The sequence below is a fragment of the Canis aureus genome, chromosome 6 (assembly GCF_053574225.1).
Source record: "Canis aureus isolate CA01 chromosome 6, VMU_Caureus_v.1.0, whole genome shotgun sequence".
NCBI lineage: Eukaryota > Metazoa > Chordata > Mammalia > Carnivora > Canidae > Canis > Canis aureus.
The window spans coordinates 12,071,089-12,089,260 of NC_135616.1; positions in this window are offsets into that span (position 1 = coordinate 12,071,089).

Consider the following 18,172-nt stretch of genomic DNA (forward strand, 5'->3'; position numbering starts at 1 on the left):
AATGCTGTAATACACAAAAAAGTGTATTAGTGTTTTTATAGTCTTTAGATAAATAGCCAGTTGTGAGATTACTGGGGTCACATAGTAATACATTTTTAGTTTTTTGAGCAACCTTTATAGTTTTTTCCACAGTGGCCATACTAGTTTGCATTCCCAACAACTGTGTACAAGAGTTACTTTTTCTCCACATTCTCACCAACACTTGTTATTTCTTTCTTTCTTTCTTTTTTTATTTTTTGATTCTAGCCATTCTGTAAGGTGATGTCTCATCATGGTTTTGATTTACATTTCCCTGATGATTAGTGATGTTGAGCATATTTTCATATGTATGATTACTGATTTTAAATGTTAATTTTGTCAGTTAATTTTGACATTAAACTCTATTTGTTTTCAGTCATGTTGTACATGTAGCATGGTTTCTGCTTAATTACAAAGCATCATAGTTACTGGCTAATATGATAGGTTAATATTTACTTACTTTGGACAAACTGTAGGAGAGTGGCTACTGACCTCAATCTTACCTGACTTGAATATGACTGTGATTTATAAAGCGTACTTATTTAAGAAATAATGGCATTGCATTTCAAGGAGTCAGGGTCTAGAATTACATAGACCTAGGGTTTAATTCTATATTGCCATTTATAAGCTATATGAGTTTGGGAAACTTACTTCACCTCTCTATGCTTTTTAAAATGTAATTAACAGGGGGCGGGGCAAGATGGCAAAAGAGTAGGTTCCCCAAGTCACCTGTCCCCACTAAATTACCTAGATAACCTTCAAATCATCCTGAAAATCTATGAATTTGGCCTGAGATTTAAAGAGAAAACACCTGGAATGCTACAGTGAGAAGAGTTCATGCTTCTGTCAAGGTAGGAAGATGGGGAAAAAAGAAATAAAGAAACAAAAGGCATCCAAGGGGGAGGGGCCCCTGGAGGAGCCGGGCTGAGGCTGGGCCAAGTGTCTCCAGGACTGGAGAGCCCCATCCCGGAGAAGCAGGAGCTGCACCAATCTTCTCCAGGCGGAAAGGGGCTCACAGGGAGTTGGAGAAGGACCCCAGGAGGGCGGGGATGCCCTCAGGCTTCCTGGGACACTAACAGACATCTGCGCCCCAGGAGAGTGCCCTGAGCTCCCTAAGGGCTGCAGCGCTCACGGCTGTACCCGGAGCAGCTCGGAGGGGCTCGGGTGGCGGCTCCGCGGAGGTGGCTGCGGGGCGGAGCGCAAATCCAACAGCGCAGGCCAGGGAGCACTGGGCGCCGGGCACACAGCCCAGGATCCAGCCTCCCCGGACAGGCAGAGGTCGGGAGGGCACAGGACAGCAAGGACGCTCCTGCCCCGAGCTGAGCAGATCAGCGGCCCGGCTCCCGGAGCATCCAGGCCCTGCAGACTGAAAGCTCCCTAGTTACTGCGGGAGCTGACTCCAGGGCTCCGGAGCTGGCCGCCACCACTATGGTTGTTCCTCCTGGGGCCTCACAGGATAAACAACCCCCACTGAGCCTCACAGTGGCCTCACCAGATAAACAGCTTAAACATCTTTCACTGAGCCCTGCACCACGCAGGGGGCTGAGCAGCTCCCCCAAGTGCTGACACCTGAAAATCAGCACAGCAGGCCCCTCCCCCAGAAGACCAGCTAGATGGACAGGAGAAAAACAAATTATTGACCAAGCAGCACTGGAAAGTTCCAGGGGAAGTCGAGGGACTTACAGTATAAAGATCAGAGGATACTCCCCCCACCCCTTTTTTTGTTGTTGTTGTTTGTTTTTTTGATTTCTGTTTGCTTCCCCCATATTTTTTCTTTTTTTTCTTCTCTTTTGTTTTCTTTTTTCTCTTTTTTTCTTTTTTTCTCTTTCTTTCCTTCTTTCTCTTCTTTCTTTCTCTCCGTTTCCCAATACAACTTGTTTTCAGCCACTCTGCACTGAGCAAAATGACTAGAAGGAAAACCTCACCTCAAAAGAGAGAATCAGAAACAGCCCTCTCTCCCACAGAGTTACAAAATTTGGATTACAATTCAATGTCGGAAAGCCAATTCAGAAGCACTATTATACAGCTACTGGTGGCTCTAGAAAAAAGCATAAAAGACTCAAGAGACTTCATGACTGCAGAATTTAGATCTAATCGGGCAGAAATCAAAAATCAATTGATGAGATGCAAACCAAACTAGAGGTCCTAACGAGGATGGTTAATGAGGTGGAAGAACGAGTGAGTGACATAGAAGACAAGTTGATGGCAAAGAGGGAAACTGAGGAAAAGAGAGACAAAAAATTAAAAGATCATGAGGATAGGGTGGCGCAGCGGTTTAGCTTCTGCCTTTGGCCCAGGGCACGATCCTGGAGACCTGGGATCTAATCCCATGTCGGGCTCCTGGTGCATGGAGCCTGCTTCTCCCTCTGCCTATGTCTCTGCCTCTCTCTCTCTCTCTCTCTCTGTGTGACTATCATAAATAAATTTTAAAAAAATTTTAAAAATATCATGAGGATAGACTAAAGAAAATAAGTGACAGCCTGAGGAAGAAAAATCTACGTTTACTTGGGGTTCCCGAGGGCACCGAAAGGGACAGAGGTCCAGAATATGTATTTGAACAAATCATAGCTGAAAACTTTCCTAATCTGGGAAGGGAAACAGGCATTCAGATCCAGGAAATAGAGAGATCCCCCCCTAAAATCAATAAAAACCATTCAACACCTCGACACTTAATAGTGAAGCTTGCAAATTCCAAAGATAAAGAGAAGATCCTTAAAGCAGCAAGAGACAAGAAATCCCTGACTTTTATGGGGAGGAGTATTAGGGTAACAGCAGACCTCTCCACAGAGACCTGGCAGGCCAGAAAGGGCTGGCAGGATATATTCAGGGTCCTAAATGAGAAAAACATGCAGCCAAGAATACTTTACCCAGCAAGGCTCTCATTCAGAATAGAAGGAGAGATGAAGAGCTTCCAAGACAGACAGGAACTGAAAGAATATGTGACCTCCAAACCAGCTCTGCAAGAAATTTTAAGGGGGACTCTTAAAATTCCCCTTTACGAAGAAGTCCAATGGAACAATCCACAAAAACAGGGACTGAATAGATATCATGATGACACTAAACTCATGTCTTTCAATAGTAACTCTGAATGTGAATGGACTTAATGACCCCATCAAAAGGCGCAGGGTGTCAGACTGGATAAAAAAGCAGGACCCATCTATTTGCTGTCTACAAGAGATTCATTTTAGACATAAGGACACCTACAGCCTGAAAATGAAAGGTAGGAGAACCATTTACCATGCAAATGGTCCTCAAAAGAAAGCAGGGGTAGCCATCCTTATATCAGATAAACTACAATTTACCCCGAAGACTGTAGTAAGAGATGAAGAGGGACACTATTTCAAACTTAAAGGATCTATCCAACAAGAGGACTTAACAATCATCAATATATATGCCCCGAATGTGGGAGCTGCCAAATATATCAATCAATTAATAACCAAAGTTAAGACATAACTAGATAATAATACACTTTTACTTGGTGACTTCAATCTAGCGCTTTCTACACTCCATAGGCCTTCTAAGCACACATCTCCAAAGAAACGAGAGCTTTAAATGATACACTGGACCAGATGGATTTCACAGATATCTACAGAACTTTACGTCCAAACAACTAAATACACATTCTTCTCAAGTGCACATGGAACTTTCTCCAGAATAGACCACATACTGGGTCACAAGTCAGGTCTGAATCAATACCAAAAGATTGGGATTGTCCCCTGCATATTCTCAGACCATAATGCCTTGAAATTAGAACTAAATCACAACAAGAAGCTTGGAAAGACTTCAAACATGTGGAGGTTAAGGACCATCTTGCTAAAAGATGAAAGGGTCAACCAGGAAATTAAGGAAGAATTAAAAAGATTCATGGAAACTAATGAGAATGAAGATACAACCGTTCAAAATCCTTGGGATGCAGCAAAAGCAGTCTTGAGGAGGAAATACATTGCAATACAAGCATCCATCCAAAATCGGGAAAGAACTCAAATACAAAAGCTAACCTTACACCTAAAGGAGCTAGAGAAAAAAACAGCAAATAGATCCTACACCCAGCAGAAGAAGAGAGTTAATAAAGATTTGAGCAGAACTGAATGAAATGGAGACCTGAAGAACTGTGGAAAAGATCAACAAAACCAGGAGTTGGTTCTTTGAAAGAATTAATAAGAGAGATAAACCACTAGCCAGCCTTATTAAAAAGAAGAGAGAAAAGACTCAAATTAATAAAATCATGAATGAGAAAGGAGAGATTACTACCAACACCAAGGAAATACAAACGATTTTAAAAACATATTATGAACAGCTATATGCCAATAAATTAGGCAATCTAGAAGAAACGGACGCATTTCTGGAAAGCCACAAACTACCAAAACTGGAACAGGAAGAAATAGAAAACCTGAACAGGCCAATAACCAGGGAGGAAATTGAAGCAGTCATCAAAAACCTCCCAAGACACAAAAGTCCAGGGCCAGGTGGCTTCCCTGGGGAATTCTATGAAACGTTTAAAGAAGAAATAATACCTATTCTACTAAAGCTGTTTGGAAAGATAGAAAGCGATGGAGTACTTCCAAACTCGTTCTATGAGGCCAGCATCACCTTAATTCCAAAACCAGACAAAGACCCCACCAAAAAGGAGAATTATAGACCAATATCCCTGATGAACACAGATGCAAAAATTCTCAACAAGATACTAGCCAATAGGATCCAACAGTACATTAAAAAGATTATTCACCATAGCCAAGTAGGATTTATCCCCGGGATGCAAGCCTGGTTCAACACTTGTAAAACAATCAATGTGATTCATCATATCAGCAAGAGAAAAAACAAGAACCATATGATCCTCTCATTAGATGCAGAGAAAGCATTTGACAAAATACAGCATCCATTCCTGATCAAAACTCTTCAGAGTGTAGGGATAGAGGGAACATTCCTCAACATCATAAAAGCCATCTACGAAAAACCCACAGCAAATATCATTCTCGATGGGGAAGCACTAGGAGCCTTTCCCCTAAGATCAGGAACAAGACAGGGATGTCCACTCTCACCACTGCTATTCAACATAGTACTAGAAGTCCTAGCCTCAGCAATCAGACAACAAAAAGACATAAAAGGCATTCAAATTGGCAAAGAAGAAGTCAAACTCTCCTTGTTCGCCAACGACATGATACTCTACGTAGAAAACCCAAAAGACTCCAGCCCATGATTGCTAGAACTCATACAGCACTTTGGTAGTGTGGCAGAATACAAAATCAATGCCCAGAAGTCAGTGGCACTTCTATACACTATCAACGAGACTGAAGAAAGAGAAATTAAGGAGTCAATCCCATTTACAATGGCACCCAAAAGCATAAGATACCTAGGAATAAACCTAACCAAAGATGTAAAGGATCTATACCCTAAAAACTATAGAACACTTCTGAAAGAAATTGAGGAAGACACAAAGAGATGGAAAAGTATTCCATGCTCATGGATTGGCAGAATTCATATAGTGAAAATGTCAATGTTATCCAGGGCAATTTACACGTTTAATGCAATCCCTATCAAAATACCATGGACTTTCTTCAGAGAGTTGGAACAAATCATCTTAAGATTTGTGTGGAATCAGAAAAGACCCCGAATAGCCAGGGGTATTTTAAAAAAGAAAACCATAGCTGGGGGCATCACAATGCGATTTCAGGTTGTACTACAAAGCTGTGGTCATCAAGACAGTGTGGTACCGGCACAAAAACAGACACATAGATCAATGGAACAGAATAGAGAATCCAGAAGTGGACTCTCAACTTTATGGTCAACTAATATTCAACAAAGGAGGAAAGACTCTCCATTGGAAGAGAGACAGTCTCTTCAATAAATGGTGCTGGGAAAATTGGACATCCACATGCAGAAGAATGAAACTAGACCACTCTCTTGCACCATACACAAAGATAAACTCAAAATGGATGAAAGATCTAAATGTGAGACAAGATTCCATCAAAATCTTAGAGAAGAACACAGGCAACACCCTTTTTGAACTCGGCCACAGTAACTTCTTGCAAGATACACGCAGGAAGGCAAAAGAAACAAAAGCAAAAATGAATTATTGGGACTTCATCAAGATAAGAAGCTTTCGCACAGCAAAAGAAACAGTCAACAAAACTAAAAGACAACCTACAGAATGGGAGAAGATATTTGCAAATGACATATCAGATAAAGGGCTAGTTTCCAAGATCTATATAGAACTTATTAAACTCAACACCAAAGAAACAAACAATCCAATCATGAAATGGGCAAAAGACATGAAGAGAAATCTCACAGAGGAAGACATAGACATAGACATAGCCAACATGCACATGAGAAAATGCTCTGCATCACTTGTCATCAGGGAAATACAAATCAAAACTGCAATGAGATCCCACCTCACACCAGTGAGAATGTGGAAAATTAACAAGGCAGGAAACCACAAATGTTGGAGAGGATGTGGAGAAAGGGGAATACTCTTGCACTGTTGGTGGGAATGTGAACTGGTGCAGCCACTCTGGAAAACTGTGTGGAGGTTCCTCAAAGAGTTAAAAATAGACCTGCCCAGGACCCAGCAATTGCACTGTTGGGGATTTACCCCAAAGATACAGATGTAATGAAACGCCGGGACACCTGCACCCCGATGTTTCTAGCAGCAATGTCTACAGTAGCCAAACTGTGGAAGGAGCCTCGTTGTCCATCGAAGGATGAATGGATAAAGAAGCTGTGGTCTATGTATACAAGGGAATATTACTTAGCCATTAGAAATGACAAATACCCACCATTTGCTTCGATGTGGATGGAACTGGAGGGTATTATGCTTAGTGAAATAAGTCAATCGGAGAAGGACAAACGTTATATGGTCTCATTCATTTGGGAAATATAAAAAATAGTGAAAGGGAATAAAGGGGAAAGGAGAAAAAATGAGTGGGAAATATCAGAAAGCGAGACAGAACTTGGAAGACTCCTAACTCTGGGAAACGAACTAGGGATGGTGGAAGGGGAGGAGGGTGGGAGTGGGTGTGACTGAGTGGCAGGCACTCAGTGGGCACTTGACGGGATGAGCACTGGGTGTTATTCTGTATGTTTGCAAATTGAACACCAATAAAAAATAAACTTATTATTAAAAAAATAAAAAAATAAAAAATAATAAAATGTAATTAACAATGGTACCAGCTTTATAAAGGATTTGTTGGGAGGATTAAATAAAATAATGCATTTGAAAGACTTAGCACAGAGAAAATAGTATATGCTATATATGATGATGCAAGATGATTGCATAGACAATGCTCAGTTAAAAAATAATGGGAGAAGCATGTGACAGGAAGTGGTATGTGCCTCCCAATATCTATATTTTTAGTCAAATGAGCCTTGGTTTTTAGCTGGCACATTTCCAATGATGGAGAGCTAAAATCAGGGTACAGGTAATAGTGAACAAATTGCAAACAATGAATTTCCTAGAGACTTAAATTCCATTCTAATGATGCTGATGGAGTCCTCTGCAAGTAACACTGGGGAGAAAAATAGAAGGGGCGGGGAAAACCCAAACAGAAAGCCTGGAGAATGAGAAGTAGCCACAGATCAGATGAGTTTCGGCTGGAACACTCTATTGAGTGTATGTCCAGTTGCGGGCATAAGTATAATGGTGTGCATTCCTTTTCTTTCTATCATAGCGTATTTGCCTTTATTTCTGAGGCTTAGGAAAATGCTTGGTTTGTGTGTATTATTAGACTCCTATAATTTAGGACGGTTTCTGTTTATTTTTCTTGTTGGTTATAGACTTATTGCAGGAACAGATATTGGCAAAGGGCATAGTTTCATTTTTTCAGGTATCTTTAAGGGATCAGAATGGATGAGTTGTAGGCAACATAATGCAGGCAATACAGTAAGCATGGACTGGCTGTCAGTTGGAGTCTGGTTATTAGGGAAATAACTTTCATTTGAAAGATCAGAAAAGCTTTAAAATGGAGAGACAATGGTGGATTACTGTAAGAAAATAATTGGGTTTTATTTAGTTGAAGATGGGGTACAGAGACTGAGGGATGTGGAAAGTAGACCAGCTCTCTTGTTTATATTCTTGTTTTGTTTTGTCTTTTAATTATTAGGCTTACAATTTAAACAAAGGAAAAGGGAAAACCAGATGCAATTCTGGCTTTTTGTATCCTTTCTTTACCACAGGTAAATATATTTACTTCAGCTGAGATGACTGAGTCATAGTTTGAGCTTCCTTTGTAGCTATTTGTAAACAAATAGAATTAATTCCCAGCTTCCAGGAAACAATATATATAGAAAAATAGGCCAATGTGTTTTTTGTCTTTATACCTTTCCTTCCCACCTCCCAACACTCAAACCTTATACAAGTAGAAACGATATCTCTTCCTGTTATAATAGCATGGGTGCAAAAAAAAAAAAAAATAGCATGGGTGCTAGGTCATTCAATCTATGCTTTCTTTCAGAGGTGACTCTCCATGGAAGCTAAAATCCAAATATTTGCACACGCATTTCTCTAATATTGATGGAGAAATTTAACCAAGGACATAAGAATATATGGTTTTGCAAGCTCTCAATGATAGTGTATATCATTCAAAACATTTAAAGGGCCAAAGGCCAGGGGCCAGTTATTTTTCTTTTTAAATGACCTTAAGTTTCAGTTTTCCCTAAGATAATGCTTTTTGTGGCCCCTGTTTCTCATTTTCAATTCACTCTACCATTTTTATATTGCCAGTCTCAAGTTCCACAATGCTGTCAGCATGAAACACATTTCAGATTCTCTGATTTCCTCTCCTTTTTTAGAACTAGAACTATTACTTGGAAATTAAAAAAATATCTATTCATTAGACATTGTACATCTAGTTCTTTTGAGGCTTCGAAGGACTATACCATAAGTGGACATATGGTGCATTTCTTTTGGGGCATTCCATTTGGAATCAACAGTTGATGAACAAGAGAGATGGCCAGCTTTGAGGGAAGTAGTTTCAGTTGTTATTTTTAATGTGAGGATTATTATAATGACTTTGTCATCTGTGCTTTCAAGATTTAGAACAATAAATATTTTAAAGCATCTTTTTGGAAAATGAAACTTTGGAACTCCCCATATGCATCTGAGAGCTAATATGGCATTTTATAAATAAGTATATGATATCTAGATTACTTGTAATATAAACTGAAATCATCCTTGGCTTTTCTGATGGTTGGATATGATCCAGACTTATAATGATGAATAATGCATTGAGTTTTGTTTTTCTCTATGATTGCCTACTTTGTTATATGGGAGGGATTTCTACTACAGTGTCCCATATTTGAATTGTATAGTTTCTTTTTGTAGCAGATGCCCCCAGAATTACATGAGCTCATTGAGAATATTCATAGAAAATAGAAAACCTCACTCCCTATGCTTAATGGATACAGTATCAGAACTTTCTCTAAGAATTGGCTCATCAAGTGTAATTTAACATGTATTCTGACCTGGATCCCCCGTTTTAGACAAAGCTTGTCAAATCACAAATCCTTGTATACTTGATACATTTCAACAAAGAGGAAATTATTTTATTCATCATCTGGAAATGAGTAAAGCTGAATTTTTATAAAAATAAGACAAAGCATACAAAAGGATGGGGCTAACTCTATGTATGACTTAAAATAATTTGTACGATATTCTAGCCTTCTAGGTTCCACAAGAAACCTGTGTTGTCCTTAGTCTCTACTAGACTCAGGGTGAGGGTTTGTTTCTAGGACTGTGTAAGAAGAAAATGGACTTTGGAACCACCATGCTAGATCAGGTGATAAACAACATTAAGGATGGCTTATGCCATAGCACTTTGTATTTTCCCCTTCTTTTTGGCTGAATAGGCTCCAGAATCTGGACCAGTTCTAGTCTACAGGTAGAATCAGGTAGATCCTACCATGGAGGTTGAAGAAACACAGAGCAGGAAAGTAGGCTGCTGATGATACTGTTGGGATGTGGGTTGGTGGTGATGTCAGTTGTGAATAAATAAATGGCTTCTGTCACCCCTCCCCTTCCAGTGCAAATTTGGAACCAAGTACATGTAGATCAAAGCACCAGATTTATTATTGACAACACCTGGGTTGGAGAAAGTGGTTTATATTTCCAGAAAAATGAGATTGTTAATGCTCCTCTGCATTAAACTTGAGATGGGTTGGATATAGACGATGAGTGGGAAAGGGGAAGCAAGAATAACTCCTAGGAAACAACATTGCATGTCACCTATACTCCGATGGAAAAAAAAGAATAATTACTCCGATGGAAAAAAAGAATAATTCCTAGTTTCTTTGCTTGGATAATTGGTTAGATGCTGGTGGTGTACTAAGATGGGAAAGGTGTGAGTTTTGGAGAGCATGAGAAGAATCAAGAATTCTATTTTGGTTATGATAATTCTGAGAGGCCTATATGACTTCTTTGTGGAAATGTCAAGCAGAAAGTTCGTCTTTGATATGACAACTTGTGCTAGTTCTTTATGGTTTAGGGAATTCAGAAGGTACAGAGAATAACTAAATTTCAGAACCTTAAAAAGGCATATAGTTCATTTTATCTGCATTCAGATTAGTGCAGGCCTCAGTAAGTATAGCTAGCATTGCTATGATTATGACCTTGGTTGTCTGATATCGAGATCTTAATATAGGACTTAATTTTTTTTAATTATAAATTTTAGTGGACACATTCTCTCCCCATATACCAGATTAACTTCTAGTAAGCATTTCAATCACTATTCAAAAGCATAGACAGCAAGAAGTAGTTTAGGTGTTAAGAGATGATGTAATAAGGCAGTAGATAGGAATATTCTTACTTCCAGGGTAGTTTCTTCCCTCTTCAAGGGACCATTCCCAGAATTGGAAATGAAGAAAAAGGAAATAAGAATATGTGACACATCTTTTACTTGTTAACTATATATTTTTAGCCATTATATGTTGAGTCTGCCCCCCAAAAGCCAATATATTTGAACCAGTTTTCCCTAAACAATTGTTTAACCTAATATTTGATTACTACTTACTTTTTACAAGATATTGGACTAACCATACTATTCTGAAAAGCATTCACACTTTAGTCAGATGGCTAAATGAAATTTAAGACTGAGAAAAGAGAAAGAGTATGAATCAGCTATGAAGTAAGTAAATATTCTCGATATACCTGGGGAGCTGAGAAGATGCTTGCCCCAAGAGGGCATGGTTGTGCCCCTTGCCTCTCTATCTTGTGTTGCCTATTTCATAGACAAAAGACAGGACAGGCTAGCTGAAGAGCAAAAAGGAGACAGTATTTCTTTTGCAATAAAGAGAATTCTGAGACATTTTAGTGTCAGAATGATGACTGAATTAGAGAGAGATGAGCAATTCAAATGCTTTCCCTCATAAATCTCACTCAGCAAGGAAATACAAGACAGATAGTTTCACTTAGAGATAAGACTACACCAATCCTAAGAGACAGGGCACATTGATACCAAAGTGACAAGTGCAATTTCAGCTACAAGAAAGCTCTGTCATCTGCCAACTGAGCCAGCAAGTTGGCTAAAATATTGGAAAGAGTAAAGAATTGAAATGAAAACTCTAGCAGAGGGGAAAAAAAGGGGTTTTCAGAACAAAATGTGAAGTTAGCTCAAGTTGTAAAGTCTTGGACTAATAGTTTCTCCCTTAATTGTTTCTAACATTGGTGTAGCACATAATAGCATTTTGTATTTTATACCAACTTGTCAAGTAGCTGGTTTTTAAAAGGACGAAAAAAATTAGAAAAAATGTTGTGAAGTTATATTGCCTGCTTCTGCAAAGGATTACTACATGACATTTAATCTCTATAGCAATTCAGTGTCACTGTAGATCATTTATACCTGCCTTTATCAATAATACCTGTCTTAGATTGAAAGCTGCATGTTAGAGATTTGCCTGCTGCCAAACTGTGAAGCAGACACAGTCTTATTTTGTTGCCATTTCTTCACCATTTTTTGGGTGCCAGGTGCTTCATTCATTCATTTATTTGTTCAGTCATAAAACTTTTATTGATTATGGCTATGTACAAGACACTGTTGATTGTTAAGGAAGATGCAAATTAAGTGACGTAAATGATATGATGGATGTATACAGCAATCACAAGAAAGCATGAAGAAGGAAGAAACTAACTTGCTTATGGTTCTCACAAAATTGATTTTCATTTGCACTTTGATGTAATTTTATTCACTTCTGATAATTGACAGGAAAAAACTAACAAAATGAGACAAAATGCAAACTGTTGGGGATGCTGCTAAATAACTCTCTCATTGTATTTTTTATGAGGATCCCTAGAAGATATTCCCATCAGCACTTAATACCAAGAACAATTATACTTCTCCTGAATAATTGGTAAAACTTTATTTAATGGACAGTGTGAATACTGTAACTGACAAGCTTCCATTTCTATTTAGCAAAAGCTAAAGATGTATTTTGTGTGTCTGCCTATCTATCATCTCTTCTCTATCTCAATCTTGATTCACTGAATATCTTCATATTTGTTTGTCTTTTATTCTCACTTAAAGTATAATATATATGTAGAGACGTACATGTGTTGAGAATAAATGTCAATGGATTTTCACACAGTGATTTCACGCTATGTAATCACATCCAGATCAGGAAATAAAACATTACCAGCACAGTAGAAGCCTCCCTTGTTCTTCCTCATAGTTGTCACCTGGCCCCTCCTCAAAGTGAACCATCATCTTGACTTCTATTACTGTAGATTAGAGTTTTTGAATTTTATATAAATGAAATGATACATCATGTGCTTTTTTATGTCTGACTTCTTTCATTTAACATTGTATCTGTGAGATCCATTTATGCTGTTTCATGTGGTAGTTGGTTCATTTTCTTTGCTCTGCGGTATCCATTATACTGTTAATAGACATTAGAATATTTTCTGTTTGGGGCTTTATGAATGGTATTTCAATAAACATTCTTGTATGTATCTTGATGAAAATACATATTCTTGTTGAGTATCTGAGGAGCACAACTGCAAGATCATAAGGTAGATATTATCAAACATTTTTAATGTTTTTGTAACAGTTTTCTCTCATATTGATGTGTTCCACCTACCTCACCACCATCATTTAGTATTGTCTATCTTTGTCATTTAGGTTATCCTGATGGATAGAGATGGCATCTAACTGGTTTGAGTTTGCATTGCCAGATGACAAATGATTTTGAGCATCTTCTCATATATTTACTGGTTAATTAGATATATATTTTTTCTATGATGCTCCTGTTTTCCACTAATTGTTTATGCCCACATTTAAAATTGGACATTCTGACTTTCTTTTATTGGCTTGTAGGAGTTCCTTTTGCATTGCGTATGTAGAATCTTTGTCCAGAATATATACTGAAAATAGCTTCTCTTACTCTATGGCTTGCCCTTTTATTCTGTTATTGATGCCTTTTCATGAGCAGGAGTTTTTAATTTTATAAAATCCAACTTAGCAGTTTTATATTTGTCCAGAATGAGAAACCTTTGCCTAGTCCAAGGTTGTGAATATAATTTACTCTTTGTTATGGGACCTTTATATTTAAACCTATAAAACCTCAATCTATTTAGTATTGATTTTTATCTATGGTGGGGGTAGGGTCAGCATTCATTCTTTTTTACATATATTTGTCTAATTAGCCCAGCACTCTTAGTCATATTTTCCTCAATGACTTATCCTGACACTTTTGTCAGAAATTAAGTCACTGAGTGTGTATGGTCTTTTTATGGACTTGTTCTGATTGTTATTTATTTGTCATTCTGCCAATATCATATTGTTCTTATTACTGCAGCTTTTTAAATGTCAATTTGGTATCTGATAGTATAAGTACCCAAAATGTATTATTCTTCAATATTGTCATGTTTGTTCTTGGGTTCTTTGCATTTCCATAGAAAATTAGAATGAGTTTGTCAATTTCCACAAAAATTGAGATTGAATTAAATCTATGGATCAAGTTGGAAGAAAAAAATGACATCTTTCTAATATTGTCTCCCAACCCATAAACTTGGTTTATTTCTTCTATTTCTCTCAATAACATTCAAAGTGTTCTATGTAGAATTTCTGCATATTTTGTGTTAGTTTTATTCTTAGATATGTGAAATTTTTGATACTATTAAAATGATATTATTTAGATACTTTAATGTTGAATTGTTTGTTGCAGGTACATAGAAATAAGGTTTAGTTTTATATAAACTTTGATCAAGGAATCTTGGTAAACTTGCTTTTTAGTTCTAATAGATTGTTTAATCATTCATGGATTATTTTAGTTGTCAACATACAAAATAGCACTGCCCATGAATAATGAAAGATTAATTTTTGAACCTAGATTTTTCATCTTGAGAAAGCTTCAATTACAAAAATGATTTCTTTATTGGGTATGAAATTATTCAAATTTTCTACCTTTTCTTGAATCTATTATGTTATACTTTTCTAGGAATTCGCCTATTATATCTACAATTTTATATATTATTATAATCTGTTCAGGTTGTTAAAATACCGCAGACTGGGTAGCTTATAAACAGCAAATATTTATTTCTTACAGTTTTAGAGGCTGGAAGTCTGAGATCAGGGTGCCAGCATGGGCAGGTTATGGTCCTTTTCTGAGCCAGGCACTTTTTGTATCCTTATATGGAAGAAGGGCAAGAGATCTCTGTGGCATCTTTTTTGTAAGGCACTAGTCCCATTTAGGAAGGTTTTATCCTCATGACTTAAGCACCTCCCAAGGCCCCCAACCTCCTAATATAATCTTTGGGGATTAGTATTTCAACATATAAATTTTAAAAGGAGGTAAACCTTCTGACCATAGCGCATATATTGACCTAATCCTTTTCATATCTTTTCATTGTATTTAGATTCCTTTTCCATAATTGGTTATTTATGTCTAGAATTCTAATTTTTGTTTTTAACTAGTGCTGTTAGGAACTTATAAATTTTACTTATTCGTTCCAAAGAAACAAGTTTTTACTTTGTTAAATGTTCTCTGGTTTTGTTTTTGTTTTTTTGTTTTTTGTTTTTTTGGTTTTTTTTGCATTTAATTGATTTCTGCTCTTTTTTATTTCCCTTATTTTTTTGGGAGGGGATATAAATTTGATACTATTTTTCTTTTTTCTTGAGATGGATATTAGATCATTGCTTCTTCAGTCTTTTCTAACAAATCTATTTAAATCTTATGAATTTATTATTAAATAAACTTTAGCAGAATTTCTTAAATTTTGATATATAGTATTTTCAATATCATAATTTCAAAATACTTTAAAATTTTATTGCAAACTCTTCTTTGACACATGAGTTATTCAGAGTGCTTAATTTCAAAATATTTAGGAATTTTCTGGTTAAGTGTTGTTGATTTTTAGTTTAAATTTATTTTGGTCAGAGAAAATATTTTGTATGGTTTCAAATTTCTGAGTTTTAATATTACTTTAAAAATAGCTTATGGTTGATTTTGGTAAATAGTCTTTGTGTACTTGAAAAGAGTATATTCTGCAGTTGTTGGAAATATGCTCTATATATGTCAATTAGGTTAATTTTTTAAAAAGATTTTATTTATTTATTCGTGAGAGACACACAGAGAGATGCAGGGACATAGAGGGAGAAGCAGGCTTCCTGCAAGGAGCCCAATGTGGGACTCAATCCCAGGACCCCAGAATCAGGACTTGAGCCAAAGGCAGATGCTCAACCACTGAGCCATCCAGGCATTCCACAATTAGATTAGTTTTTAAACTATGTTATTAAATCCTCAATATGCTTATGAACTCTTGTCTCCTTTTTCTATTGGATACTGATAGTGGTGTATTAAAATATCCTACAATGATTATAGATTTGTCTGTTCGCCTTTTTTATTCTATCAGTTTTGTTTTAATAATTTTCAGAATACATTGGATATACACAATTTATAATTTTACCAATGGATCAAAACTTTGTCTTTAAGATAGTATACCCTTAGAGAAAAGATTTCCAGGGGCACCTGGGTGGCTCAGTCAGTTAAACATCTACGTTTAGGTCAGGTCATGATCAGGGTCCTGGGATCAAGTCCCACATTGGGCTCCCTGCTCAGCAAGAGTCTGCTTCTCCCTCTCTCTCTCCTTGCCACTTTTCCTGCTTGTGTTCTCTCTTTCTTGGTTTATTCAAATAAATAAATAAATATCAATTTATTTATCTGTCAAATAAATAAATAAAATCTTTTTAAAAAAAGAAAAGAAAAGAGAATATTTTCCTATAATAAAAAAAAAAACAAGTAATGCAGGTAAGCCATTGTGTAGAGTTCACATGAGTGGAATGTGGAGGAAAAGTTTGGGAGAATAAAAATGTTATTGGATATTTTTAGTGACAGGGTGATTATAAGCAGAGCTGAGCTTTAAGAATCTTAATGTGGCTGGTTGTATCATGCAATGTGGATTGCATAGAAGAGAGAGAAGCAGAACAAGTGTTTTGGAGCCTATTGTGGTAATCAGTGTTGCCCAATAACGGTTAATAATTCACTAGGGGGTTCATTCTAAAGGCAGTATTGGAGTCTATTTATATATATTAATGGAAAAGCTAATTATTTGAATTTTTTATTTTATGTGGATCAATTTGAAAGCCTCCTAGTTTCTATCCACTGAACATGTGAAGAAATTAATGGAAAGCAGATGAACATGCTTATGACTCAGTTACTCAGATTTTCATTTGGTTTTATTCTTAATCATATGTTGTTTAATTCATACCCATAGTTGAGCATTGCTTTAAGTCAGGACATAGAGAATGTTTACATTGAAATACAATAGTTTAATATAAAGGCATACATTATAATATGCAAAGTCATTGCAACGTGATTTTTTACAAATCTGTAATTTCACAAATCTACAGCTAATCAAAGATCTTACAAAGGACGCCAAAACCTTATCAAACATGTCACTAAATAATATTAAAGATAGAAATATAGTGATAATTTTATTTCATTTATCATGTCAGTTATTGGGAATAATGACTATTCACTGCCTTAACATCTTATTTGTGGAGAAGTTCTTACAAACAGGATGCTGAAAACATATTTCTCCTATTACTATATATAAATAAAATATAAGAATTATGAATTTACAAATGTGTATCAGGAAGTATTTTAAAACCTATTACTGATATTATACCACATAGTAAATTTCAATGCATATTTTAATGTATAATTCATTCCCAAACTAAATATGATTATGAAGAATTGACTGTAAACTTTATCAGAGGACCTGTTGGTAATTATATTTCCTAACTTATTCAGTAGAATAAGTACAAAGTTCTGAGAGTTGTGCTGTGCATAAAATGCACTTGGTTCAGTATCTGTTGGTGTGGGACAGCTGTATTTCTGAGTGTACTTTATTCTTTAGGGGTTGGAAGTTATATGCAATATATTCATAATACAGAGGCTGATGATATGTCCATGACTAGACCAACGGTCCCTGTCACATATCCAGTTAGTGTATAGGCATGTTCTTTTTTAAAGCCTTTTTTTTCCTCTAGAGGAATTAGTTAACTTTTCCAAAAAGTCTGTTGTGACCCTCATTCTTTAAATGTTATCATTTACAACCACATTCTTCTTGGTGAGATTTCTGTTCTAGAGTGTATTGCTTATCTCTCTGTTGTGTCTGGAAACATCTTATTTTGCCAGGTATATAATTATAGGTTGGCAGTTATATTCTCCCATTATTTTAAAGAGATTTTTTTCCATTGTGTATTCACCTCCATCATTTCTTTTGAACAGTCAACTATAAGTCATATTTTTCCTCCTTTTGAAGTAATGTGCATTTATTTTTCAGGCTTCCTATAAAATTAGTTTGTCTTTGTAGCAGTTTTACTTTAATGTGGGCAGGCATGTTTATTTTATGGTTTATCCCGATTGTAGATCATCACACCTGTTGAATATTATCCTTGATGTATTTCATTATTTTGGGATAATTTGAGTTTATCATCTCATATATTCCCTCAGTCACATTATTTATCACTGTTTCCTATTTGGGACTCCTTTACATATATGCTAGAATTTCCCACAGTGTCCTTTATATCTGTAATGTTCTTTTATCTATTATATTTTATTTTTCTCTGTGCCTCAGTAAGGATATTTTACACTGACCTATTTTCCAATTCATTAGTTCAGTATTCCACTGTGTTCTGGCTGATGTTATAATTTTTATTTTGTCTAA